Here is a 12,387-nt window from a genome sequence, read left to right on the forward strand (position 1 = left end):
TGGTTCAGGGACGAGTCCTACCGAACTAGGACTCTCCCCCAAGCATGATCACGATGTTGTGCTTCAGGAGGGTGGTGCAGCGGGGCTAAGGGCAAGCTAGGTTGGTCCATCAGGGTCAAGGGAGGTTGGCCAAGGGTTGGGTCATGGGTTAATACAGGGTGGCTTGACGTAGCTCGAGCCAAGCACAGAAAAACATGGAGGACACCTTCAATGGTTCGCAGGCTGATGTCTGGTTTTAGGTGGCTTGTGCGCGAGGTCAAGGGCTTGGCTTGGCTTGGGCTAGGGTCTGGGCATGGTCCAGAGATGGTGAGGGTCGTTTGTGCTCGGTGGTGGCTCGGTTGGAAGGGGCCTAGACTAGATAGGAGTCCTATTTCACCAAGGAAACTCACGCACACACACATGCAGTACATGGTCACGTTTCAGGTGGGTTTGAGCGAGCTAGGGGCTGATTCTTTGGTCTGGGCTTGGTCAGTAGGGTCCCTAGGTGGGTTGGATAGGGTTTGGCTCGAGGTGGCTCCGGCGTTGCTCGAGTATTTTGGGAGATGGCTCGGTGTGTTCGATTATGTGTCAATTTCAAAAATTAAAGAACTAAAATTGAATCCTTGGGTTCACGGGTGTGGCTCATGACTTGTAAGGGTAGAATAAATACTAAAAATGTTATGTTTACAATTTGGGATCCAAATAATGAGTTTTGGAATTATTCGGGATTTAATCGTCGCACGAAACACTAATTAAAGAATAAATTGAAAATCCTAGTTTTATGCTTCATAAAAATATGAAAAATTATATTTTAGTTTAAATAATTATTTAGAATAATTCCATATCATTAAAAGTGAGAAAAAAGATAAATTCGAGAATTTTTACGTCTAGGGGCAAAACGGATTTTACACTTAGGAAAATACGTAAATGCTTGGCAGCGTCCCGAAGGATCATAACACGTGTAAAATGATATTTTATGATTTAAAATGATGATTTTGATAATAATATGTATTTTTATGATTTATGATGGTAAAGATGTGTAATTTATACTCTTTAAAATGCTATTTTTGGAAAGCTGTCTTATTTTGTGATTTTTTTTTAAAAAAAGAAAAATATTTTTGAGGGATGTGAATTGACTGTGACAAAATATATGATATATGATTTTGTGGGGATGACGTGAGGGCCAAGGCCCCAGAGGGAACCCATATACAGGCCAATGCCCCAGAGGGACCCCGTGTATGGGAAAAGGCCCCAGAGGGACCCCGACGATCGTAGAGTCCGGGGGTAAAATGGTCATTTTATGTCTCGGGTAATACGAACGGTTTGGAAGTGTCCCGAAGAATCATAACATATGATAAATGATATTTTAAAATGTTTATGATAAAAATATGAAATTTTATGATTTATGTAAAGCTGTACGATTTTTCCTGTTAAAATGCTATTTTACAAAATTGGAAAGTGTAGGACCGAGCGCTTGCCGCTTTACCAAAAGCTATAGCTAGTGGTAATGGTGCAACTCAAATCTTTTAAACCTGCACAGCAGCTCAAGCATCACGGTTCGATCTCTCTACCAAACAGAGACAATTATTGCACCCAACAATCTCCCTCCCAATAATTGCTCTCCTTGCAATCAATGAGAATCGAACCCGTGACCTTGGCTCTGATACCAATTGTAGGACCGAGCGCTTACCGCTTTACCAAAAGCTATAGCTAGTGGTAATGGTGCAACTCAAATCTTTTAAACCTGCACAGCAGCTCAAGCACCACGGTTCGATCGCTCTACCAAGCAGAGACAATTATTGCACCCAACAGAAAGAACACAATATTTTATGAATAAAAAGGAAAGAAAATATTTTGAAAGATGTGAGAAAGAAAATATTTTGAAGGATGTGAATTGACTGTGAACAACAAGATATGATATGATATGATTGGGAATATCGTGAGGGATAAGGTCCCAGGGGGAGAATGTCTATGGGAGAAGGCCCCAGAGAGAGCCTGGATTCGACAAAAGATCCCAGAGGGAGCCCATTTACGGGAGAAGACCCCAGAGGGTTTCCGACGATCGTATTTCCATTTACGACGGTGCCTAGTGCCCGTTGCCATGCGCAATGGTGAGCTAAGACTGATCAATCGACCACATGATACGATTACAGCTAGTCACTTTCAAAGATCAAATTTCACCCAAAAATGATATATGATGATGGAAAGCTTTAGGATTAAATGATTTACGATTTATCTATGCTTACAAATTTATGCTAGTTATTTTAAATAAAAGTATGATTTTTAATGCATGCTCCTGTATATGTATTATTTGTTACTCATGCTTAGAACGTGATGAGTCATTAGACTCACTAGGATTGGATGGTTGAATGTGAGGATGATATTGAGGGAGGCGCTGACGCTTGAGTGGATCGAGTCTGGCAGTACACTCCCGAGGAACTTTATTTTTCGCATTAGCTTGATAGTTAAAGTTTTGAAATAAAGATTTTGAGAATGAATTATTTAGATATTTTTATGCTTTATTTGAAAGTTTATTTTTGATCATGTTAAAGGTTGTGAATTTTTGTTAACTGATGACTTATGGATTTTTATTAACTTAAAGATTTTTAAATGATAAATTAATTTTTGGATTTTGGAAATGTTGAGTTATGAAAGTTTCGAATTTTATATAAAAAAATTTAGTAGGATTTAAAGTTAAAAATTAGTGAAATTTTCGATTGGTATCAGAGCGAAGATCCCGAAAGGGTTGTATTACTGCCACTTCGAAAGGGTTGTATTACTGCCACTCCGAAAAGCTCAAGAAGTCTGTGAGTTTTACTACTTTAAGATTTATATGTTGAGCTTTAAATACGTATATGATACATGAATTAAGAAGAGACACGCGATTTTAAATTTAAACGCTTGGTTTCACGGTTTGGATAGTGTGTACAATTATGCTTCAGAGACGTGAGGAGATTTGGTTTTTGTGTATCTCGAATTTTGCCCTATCTAAGATTAAGTTGAGGTGAATTGAACTTGGTGATTTAGGACTGCTTGTTTTGAATTCTACATTGTGTAGGAAGAGACTTTTGAAGTTGATGTCGTGGGTTAAATTTTTAGGAATCGTGAACTTAGGGAATGGATTATAATAATTTGAGAGACTTCAGTGCAAGTTTTGGGAAATATTGAGGATGATTTTGCTATAATTCAAAAATATATGGGCTTAGTTATATTAATCCGAAACTTGGAGGGCTAAAATGAGAAAATTTTGGGTCTAAATTGGAGAATTCGAGAATTTTTGGAACTTGATTGCAAATTTTAGGAGAATTATGGGGTCATTTTAGCAATTTTCGAAAGTTTGGGAGCCGTTTTGCATTAAATTCGGTAGTTTGAGAGGATTGGAATGCGATAATTTGGGCTCGATGGAATAATCCGAGAACTTTGGGATTTAGGTTGCAACTTTCTGAAAAAAAAAGGGTCCATTTGAATGTAGTCAGTAAGTAAATTATCAATTAAGGGTCACATAAGGAACTGCGATTGAGGATACTATAGATATGTAAGCATGAGGATGTCTTAGGAGAAACGAGAAATATTTGTATTAACGATTTTTTATAAGGAAGTAAGATTCGTCAAATTAATAATTTTTTGGTATCATAATGGATTATAGATAATTAAAATTATATTATATGTGTTATAAGGATATATCGTGAAACACAAAGGACATAAATATTAAAAATAAGATTTAATCAACAATGGATATTGTATCGGAAAGTTTGGGGAATTTGTATTTAGGTTTCAGAATTTTAATAAGATATTTAAGAGGTCAAACGACTGAAGGAGAAAATCAGTAAACGGAATTCGTTTATATTAGGGTATCATGCATAAAACTATTGAAGTAATTTTATGAAGGAGTCGAGGAATACAAACTAAGAAATATCGGAGTTCGTATAATTTTGTAAGCTTCAGTTTATAGGATTTGAGAAAAATATTACATGGGGACTATACGAGGTAATTGCGAAATGCGGGAAGTAAGTTAAAGAAAGAATTTCTATTTGGGTAGACACTGCAATTGCTGTGATTTCTAATGTCCAGAAACCTTTATTTTGAACTTTGTCGCTAAATCTTATAAGGATGAATTCATTTGGGAAATTGTTTAAAGTTATTAAGAAATAACTTATAGAGTTAAGGATCGTTTGCTCGGCATCTTTGGGATGCTTCAAACAAAATATTCTCCAATGAGCTGCAATAGCTCGTGCTCTAAGAATATTAACACCGATGAATTAAATCGAGTTTGTTTTTAGAACCAAGCGGAAGAAACTCGAAGTAATCCTTCGTGAAGAGTACTGATATATTTAGAAAGCATTTTTAACTTATGTAAACTGACTAACTGAAATAAGACGGATTAGTTTTTGCATTCTTGTATTTCAGTTACGGTGACAACTGAACACAAGAACACTCCAACTGATCGAAACACTTTGAAAAGAATAGTTAATCAATTAACTACACAAGATATGTTTATGGATGTTCGGAGACTTCAACTGCTCCTACGTCACCCCTTCTACCTCCTCGGGTAGGTTCTACTAGAAGATTTTGATTTATACAACTGCTTGTACAAACCTACTCAGCTAGGACTTACACTACTGCCTAAACTGAACTCCTAGCTACGACTGAAGGCAGCACCTTCCAGCCAACACTTCTTTAACGTCTATGTGTCAAAGACTACATACACAAGTTTAACGTCTTTGTGCAAGACGGTGTTTGAGTAGATTTGTGAGTGAATGTGTGTGAGAACTGAACAACGAATGTTCTCACACACTGAGGGACAATGTCTTCTAAACTAAGCTGATACAACAATAAAATCCCTCTGGGCTATAATGATTCTATAAACTGATTTTCAACTGAGCTTGCCCTTATTTTTTTTTTCGCTCACTCTTCCTTGTTGTCGTGTGTTGTATGTTGATTATTTGAGTCTTCACTGATGTCTTCTTTATATAGACAGGAGAGAACTGATCGTACAGTGAGATTCAATTATTGTATCCGTTGTATTTTGAATTGGCTTCTTGGAATTTGTGTCTCGACTTTTGTCTGCCCTTCTGAAGCGCTTTGTCGTTAATGCTCTGATGCAACGGCCATTATTGTCCTTTGACTGAACAAAGGTTTGTACCTTTACGCATAGCTGGAATCCATTTGATGTAAGCTTGTCTTGATCCACAACTGAAAGGTTCTGACTGATACTTCATTTTGGTCAGCTTGACTGATTTTAAGTTGGGCTAGCTAAATCAGTTGACTCGTCAGTTGAACTGATTTAGCACCTTCAGTTGAACTGGCTAGCTGGGTTCATTGTCAGTTGGACACGTCATCGGCTGGCCAAGCTTTTGAGGTCTTCCTGCTGAATCACCTATCAGCTGGACTATCAACTGAACTGCTTGCTTAAAGAACCAGTTGGACTGATTTGGTTTCGGCGATCAGTTTGTTCGATCAGTTGGTATCTCCGATATCTTCAGTTATGGCTTCGTAAACTTGATTAGATCAGTTTAAGCTATCTGCGCACTAAGGTAGATTATTAGTAACAATAATAATGAGTTTTGTTATCATCAAAATCAAGATTGCGAATTAGAAAAGTTCCAACATAGAGTCATAAAATATTTAATTTTGGAGATTATGAAATTTGGAATCTAAGTTCTAATTGGCGATAAATAATATAGTTGTTAATAGGTGACATTTATTTTGGGACCAATTGGAAATATGTATTGGGATTATGTAGTAAGTTTTATTAGGTAAATAAATTATGATTTTATGCAAGTTAGGTTATGTGGATTATAAGATTTATGGGAATAGATGGAGCTGAAACTCCATGGATAAATTTTTAAGTTGTAATATAAAAATTATTTTTGGGTCAACGATTAACCTTGTGAATATTAAGTTTGGATTTTAAGAATGCTAAACACTTAAATTAGGATATGTAGGACCTTGAATTATCTGACTACAGTAAGTTAAGAATGATATTTCCAGGATAAAGACATTACTCTACCTTTTGGGATAACAAATATATAACTACCTTACGTAAAATAAGTCGCAAAACATAGACAAGCATCGAGGAAAGAGTAGCACAATAAGTTTTGCTTTCATACGATACTAAGAATAAATTATATTGGAAGGTGGATAAAAGTTTTTTTTCCCTAGGGTCTTAAGATTTTTGAAAGTGTAAGGTCATAGAACATGATCTTGGGTTCCAAGGTTATATATAAGTGTTTGATTTTATAGCGAGATTTAGAATGAAATCATTATGTGAAAGGGTGACACGATAGACTTGAATCATTTAAGTACTTTGAATGTTTGAGAATCAATAAAACAAATAAATATTGATAATAGGGTAATGCCAATATGTTTGGCATATACAAGAATGAGGTTTTAGTAAGTACCAGTCATTAAGATGTTTTATAATCATGGATACTATATGATGACTATGGATCGAAACTGGGTTTAGCAATAAAAATATATTTTGGGAAAATTAAATTATACGATCGGGACGAGTTAAGGTGAAATTAACCAATTAATTAATATTTGGGAAGATAAAATAACTTGAGATAGTCTAGGATTTATAGTTGATAGAGGATGTGGAGTTAGTTAAATATTTAATTTCCTTGAGATCAAGAAATTTTGTATAAGGTACACAACAAAATAGAATATTTCACATCAGAGTACGCAGCGAAAGCGTGATAGAATGCAAAATTTAAGTTAATTAGATTATGTGTGAAGTGAATGAGGGATCCTAAGCTTTTCAATAATCAAGAATAAACAAATTTTGAGGACGAAATTTTATTAAGGGGGAGGATTTGTAACGCCAGAAAATCAGTTCATGTAGACCGCATGCATAAAAATCATTAAATTGCTAAAATATTTTAATTTAATGATTTTGGGTGCATAAATGATATATTTTGAGTGAATAAATGATTAATTGTGTAACTATTTGCATGGTTTCATAATTTAAAGATTTTCATATGAATATTGGGGTTGGCCGAAAACGGATGACCAGAGACGATTAAGATGTTAAAGATTTAAAAGCCAAATTTTTATTTTTAGTTAAGAAAATATTTATTTTAAATATTCTAAGAATTATTGTATTTTTAAGTTCAAGTTTAAATTAATTAGTGGGAGCAACGAATTTTATGTATTTTATAAGGGATTTTTTGGGAAATAAATATTTTAAATCTTTTAATTTGAGGTATAGTTATTTTATAAATCTTAATGGGCCTAATTTATTAATTAAAAACAAAGATTAATTATTTTGAAAGCCTTTTATAATTTATTTTAAAAAAATAAAATAATAATAAAAATAAAAGAAAGACTACTAGACCTAAACACACACATACCTACACGCACACACACATTCACGTAAAAGTGACAAGGGAAGCAGCGGCCGAAGAAGGGAAGTTTGGGCAACGAAGTTTCGATTTTTTTTCTCATTCGTTGTTTGACTTTCTTCCTCGTTCTTCCTTCCAACAACGATCACTCGACTCCCTAAGGCGAGTTTTTTTTTTTTGGGTTTTGACAAGAAAAAAGGATAGAAAAAAATAGAAATCGTCCTCCGTTCGTCGCCGACTTCCAACGCTTCAGTATTCGTATTTCAAACGTTTTAAACGCAAAGGCACGTTTTCAAACGTTCTTTTTGCACCATTCAAATCATATTGTGTGTGTTTGTTTAATCATGTTTGCGTGAAAACTATGAAACCCTCCTTTTATTTTCTTTTTTGGGGCATGTACATGATAAACCTTTGATTTTTATGCTTTTAAATATATGGTTATGTTGCACAAAGGGGATACCATGATAGGGCTATGGGAAAGGATATTTTTCAAGATGTTTAAGGGTCCATATGCATGTTTAAGGGATGAACAGTAAGGATTCAAGAGCTGAACGAAAATTGGGTTTTTAGGAGCTAGGGTTTGCGTTTTTTGTCCTAGGAAGAAGCAGGCTATTAGCTGCTATGGGGACATGTTCATGGGTCCTAATAGGGCTAGTCATGGTCCTAGATGGGCTGTGTAAAGGTTGGAAAGGAAGGATAAAGGTTGCACGCCGTTTTGGGTTGTTTAAGGTATGTAGGGACGCGGCTTAGGGCTGGGGGTTCTAGGCTCTTTAAGCTTGGTCCAGAAGGTTCTATAGGGTTCATTCATGGTCCTAGGATGGTTAGCTAGGGTCTGGTTGGGTCGGCCATGGGCCAGGGTAGAAGGGATTGAGGGTTTGTGCAAGTTAGGGTTTTCGAAAATGAGCAGAATTTTTCTACATGGTTCTAAGCTTGTTCAAGGGTTTTAATTGGCTTTATTTGGGATGAAAATTGGTTATTAAGGTGTTAATAAGCTATGGTTCAAGTTTGGTAAAGTTTGATTAAGTTTTGAGTCGATACGGGTTAACACGTACTATTAAATTTTAAAAAAATTGATAAATTAATTGAGATGCTTAATTTTGCGTATAAGAAATGTTTATAAGTATATTTTAAGGTGTCATGTTAAGTTTAGGGACGAAAAGTTTATGTTTAAAATTTGGGAAGAAAATATTAAGTTTTGAATTTATTCGGGTTAAAAATGCTTCGTGGTTTAGTCATTAAATTATTAAATCGAAAGGCACAAGTTTACGTCTAAAAAAATATTAGAAGTCAAATTTAAGCTTATATGATACTAAAGGATAGGCTCGAGTCAATAAAAGTAGGAAACGCCAAAATCGGGAATTTTAGAGTCCAGTGGTGAAATGATCATTTTACGTATCTGATAGTACAAAAGGTTTGGCAGTGTCCCAAAAAATCATAACACATGCTAAATGATATTTTAAAACGTGTATGATGAAAATATGGAATTTTATGATTTATGTTAAAACTGTACGATTTTTCCTGTTAAAATGCTATTTACGAAATTGGAAAGGACATTATATTTTATGAATAAAAAGGAAAGAAAATATTTTAAAGGATGTGAATTGACTTTGAAAAACATGATATGATATGATATTATATAGTTGGGAATATCGTGAGGGAAAAGACCCTAGAGGGAGTCTGTCTATGGGAGAAGGCTCCTAGAAGGAGCCCATTTAGAGGAGAAGGCTCTAGAGAGAACCCAACGATCATATTTCTATTTACGACAGTGCCTAGTGCCAGTCCCCATGCGTAATGCTGAGCTAAGACTGATCAGTCGACCACATGATATGATTACAGCTAGTCACTTTCAAATATCAAATTTCACCCAAAAATGATGTATGATGATGGAAAGCTTTATGATTAAATGATTTATAATTTATTTATGCTTAAAAATTTACGCTAGTTATTTTAAATAAAAGTATGATTTTTAATGCATGCTCCTGTATATATATTATTTGTTACTCATGGTTAGAACGTGATGAGTCATTAGATTCACTAGGATTGGATGGTTGCAGGTGATTATGATATTGAGGGAGGCGCTGAAGCTTGAGTGAATCAAGTCCGGCAGTACACTCCCGATGGACTTTATTTTCCGCATTAGTTTGATAGTTGAAGTTTTGAAATAAATATTTTGAGAATGAATTATTTATAGATTTTTATGCTTTATTTGAAAGTTTAGTTTTGATCATGTTAAAGGTTTGTATAGGATTTTTGCTAATTGACTACTTATGGATTTTTCTGCACTTAATATTTTTAAATATTAAATTAATTTTTGGATTTTGGAAATGTTGAGTTATGCAAGTTCCGAATTTTATATTGGGCTCGTCAGCTAGACTAAACAAAACCGATGAGATCTACTGAAAAGGTTGATTTCAGTCTTTTCATAACTCGTATCTTCATCGTCATTTATTAGCATCTTAAAATCCGATTTAGACTTCGACCTGTAAATATGTTTGTAGATCATTGTCGTAGCTTCATAATGCATATCGAATCGTTTTATTTGGATAATCAAGTAGATCAGGCTGACCAAAATACTTTAACTGCTCATAACTGATTCTTTCTGATCAGCCAAACTGATGAGCTTACTAACATCAGGTTTCCTATATTCATCTGATTTAGCCCAACTAACTTGAAATACTACTTGTCTCAAATTGAGTTTTATGTTTAATCGTCTTAACAGTTGGTAATTTGGATCACCAAGCTTCGAGATATTATCCAAAAACTAAAACTTGTCAAATTTTTAGTTTTGTTAAATTCGAGTTTCAGCTTCCATCTTGAGTAAATATGTTAGAAACACAATAAAAAGTTTGTTATAATTAAAATCAAGATTGTTATAGCTTCTAAACCTAACAGAATTTATTCAGCCTATCTAAACTATAAACCCAGTCCTATCAGGTGTAAATCGGGTTTAGAGAAAGCCTAATTAAAGTTTGAAACTCATCTAATTAAATCAAATAATATAAAGACCGAAAAAAATGCATTATCAGTCTTTATGTTTTCTTACTAAAACACTTTTGGTCACTTTTAGTCCTTAAATTTTAAATAATGCAAAACAATTATTATTCACCATTAATTTTATGGTTAAATATAATTGTAGAGAACAATTTATGATATTTATTAAATTTTAGGGACCAAAATGAACATAAAAGTTAGTGAGTGGAAATATCAAAACTGTAAATAATCACATATCGACAATATAAATATTTTTATTTTGTTATATTTTTCTTAAACGAAAATAAAAATATATTATAGTTATTTTATAAATAAGAGTTATCTACATTTTTGTAGTTCGGGTTTTTTCATGAAAAATAATCGAATTTAATTTCAAAATCAAAATATTATAGAAATTTTTTAATATGCACACGTTTTAATGGGTTTCTAACAATTTCCTAAAAAAGTAAAATATATATTCAATATCTTTGATACTTAACTAAGTGTATCCGATATCAAACCTATAAAATTATTTTTTTTTGACTGGAAAACCTGTAACTTTATTGATGAAAATCGTCCATTACAAGTCGAACCAACCAAGAAGGGAATTCCCCATTCAACCAAACAAACGGTGTGGGAGAAGAAACAGCAAAACTAGCAATATTATGGGCTACTCTAATTAGCCGATCTAGACACATGAGAAAAGTCAGAAACCATCGGTTTCTGCAATCTTCGTCTGATATCCTTTGCGCATAAACCTTCGTACCCAAGATTCTCCTGATTAGCCGTGACTGCTTGCACTGCTAATAGAGAGTCGGTTGCTACCTGCACATCTCTTAAATTCTTTTCGTATAGTAGGTTCACTCCTTCTCTATAGCCAGCAACTCTCCGTGAACCACTGATAACGGTTGATTAATCTGTTTTCCAAAGGCCAATAGTAATCTGCCTTGATTATCTCGAACCACTCCACCCACACTAAACTCGTTAAGATTTGTATTGAAAGATGCATCCGCATTTAGCTTCAAGCAGTTGTCCTCTGGAGGCTTCCACCTTGTCTCAAATCTCCTTTCAACTTGGCCAGCAGTAACTCGTTCCAATGTACTGGCCTCCTGAAAACTAGTAAGAAAGGCCGAGCTCCAAGTAATCTGCTCTGGTAAAGGCTTTGATCTGTCACCATGAAGAAAATTTTGTTTTTCCTTCCAAGCTGCCCAAGCTTGAATCGCAAATTCCTCAAACTCATTCTTTGACAGTTGTGATTGTACCCACAGACAAAAATCCATGGTACTGGCTCCCTTAGCTAATTTCAAAGTGCAAGCAAAACCAGACGTACTCCACCAATGCTTTATCACAGGGCAGAAAAATAATGCATGGCAAGTCGTATCTGCATAAAATCCACAAAAGTCACAAGATGCATGAACCGGTACATGATGTCGAGCCAAATTCAGGTTAGTCGGGATACTATCATGCGCCACACTCCACCAAAACACTCGCACCTTGGGGGGTAAGGAAAGTCTCCATAAAAACGCCCACCATCTCTCGTGAGGAAAGTCCGACTGGTTCTCTGGTGCTGCAAAAAGCCCCTTTTGTAATCTACATCCATCCCTTACAGTATATCTGCCCTTAGGATTAAACCGCCAAAATTGTGCATCCTCAGTATCCACTGTAGGGAGTGGAATCTTCCGTATTTCCCCGGCCACATACGTGTTAAAGCTATTATTAATTAAAGCTTCATCCCATACTCCATCTTTTATCAATCCACTTACAGTAGTCTCATGTTCCCAGGGAACCAAAGTATTCCCAACTAACGAAAGCATGCTCGGAACCCATTTATCGGTAAAAATCTTGACAGAGTTCTCATTCCCAATCCTCCAAAGCATACCGTCTGATAAAATCTCTCGACTCCAAATAAGTGAACGCCAAATGTAGGATGGGTTACTACCCAAACCAGCTTTCATAACATTCACATGCTTAAAATAATGGCCTTTCAAAACCCGACTGACAAGTGAATTTGGGTTTCGTAGAATTCTCCAAAACTGTTTGGCTAGTAAAGCACGATTGAATTCAACTAGCTTCCTAAAACCAAGCCCTCCCCTTA

Source organism: Primulina tabacum, chromosome 8, assembly GCF_025594145.1.
Source record: "Primulina tabacum isolate GXHZ01 chromosome 8, ASM2559414v2, whole genome shotgun sequence".
NCBI lineage: Eukaryota > Viridiplantae > Streptophyta > Magnoliopsida > Lamiales > Gesneriaceae > Primulina > Primulina tabacum.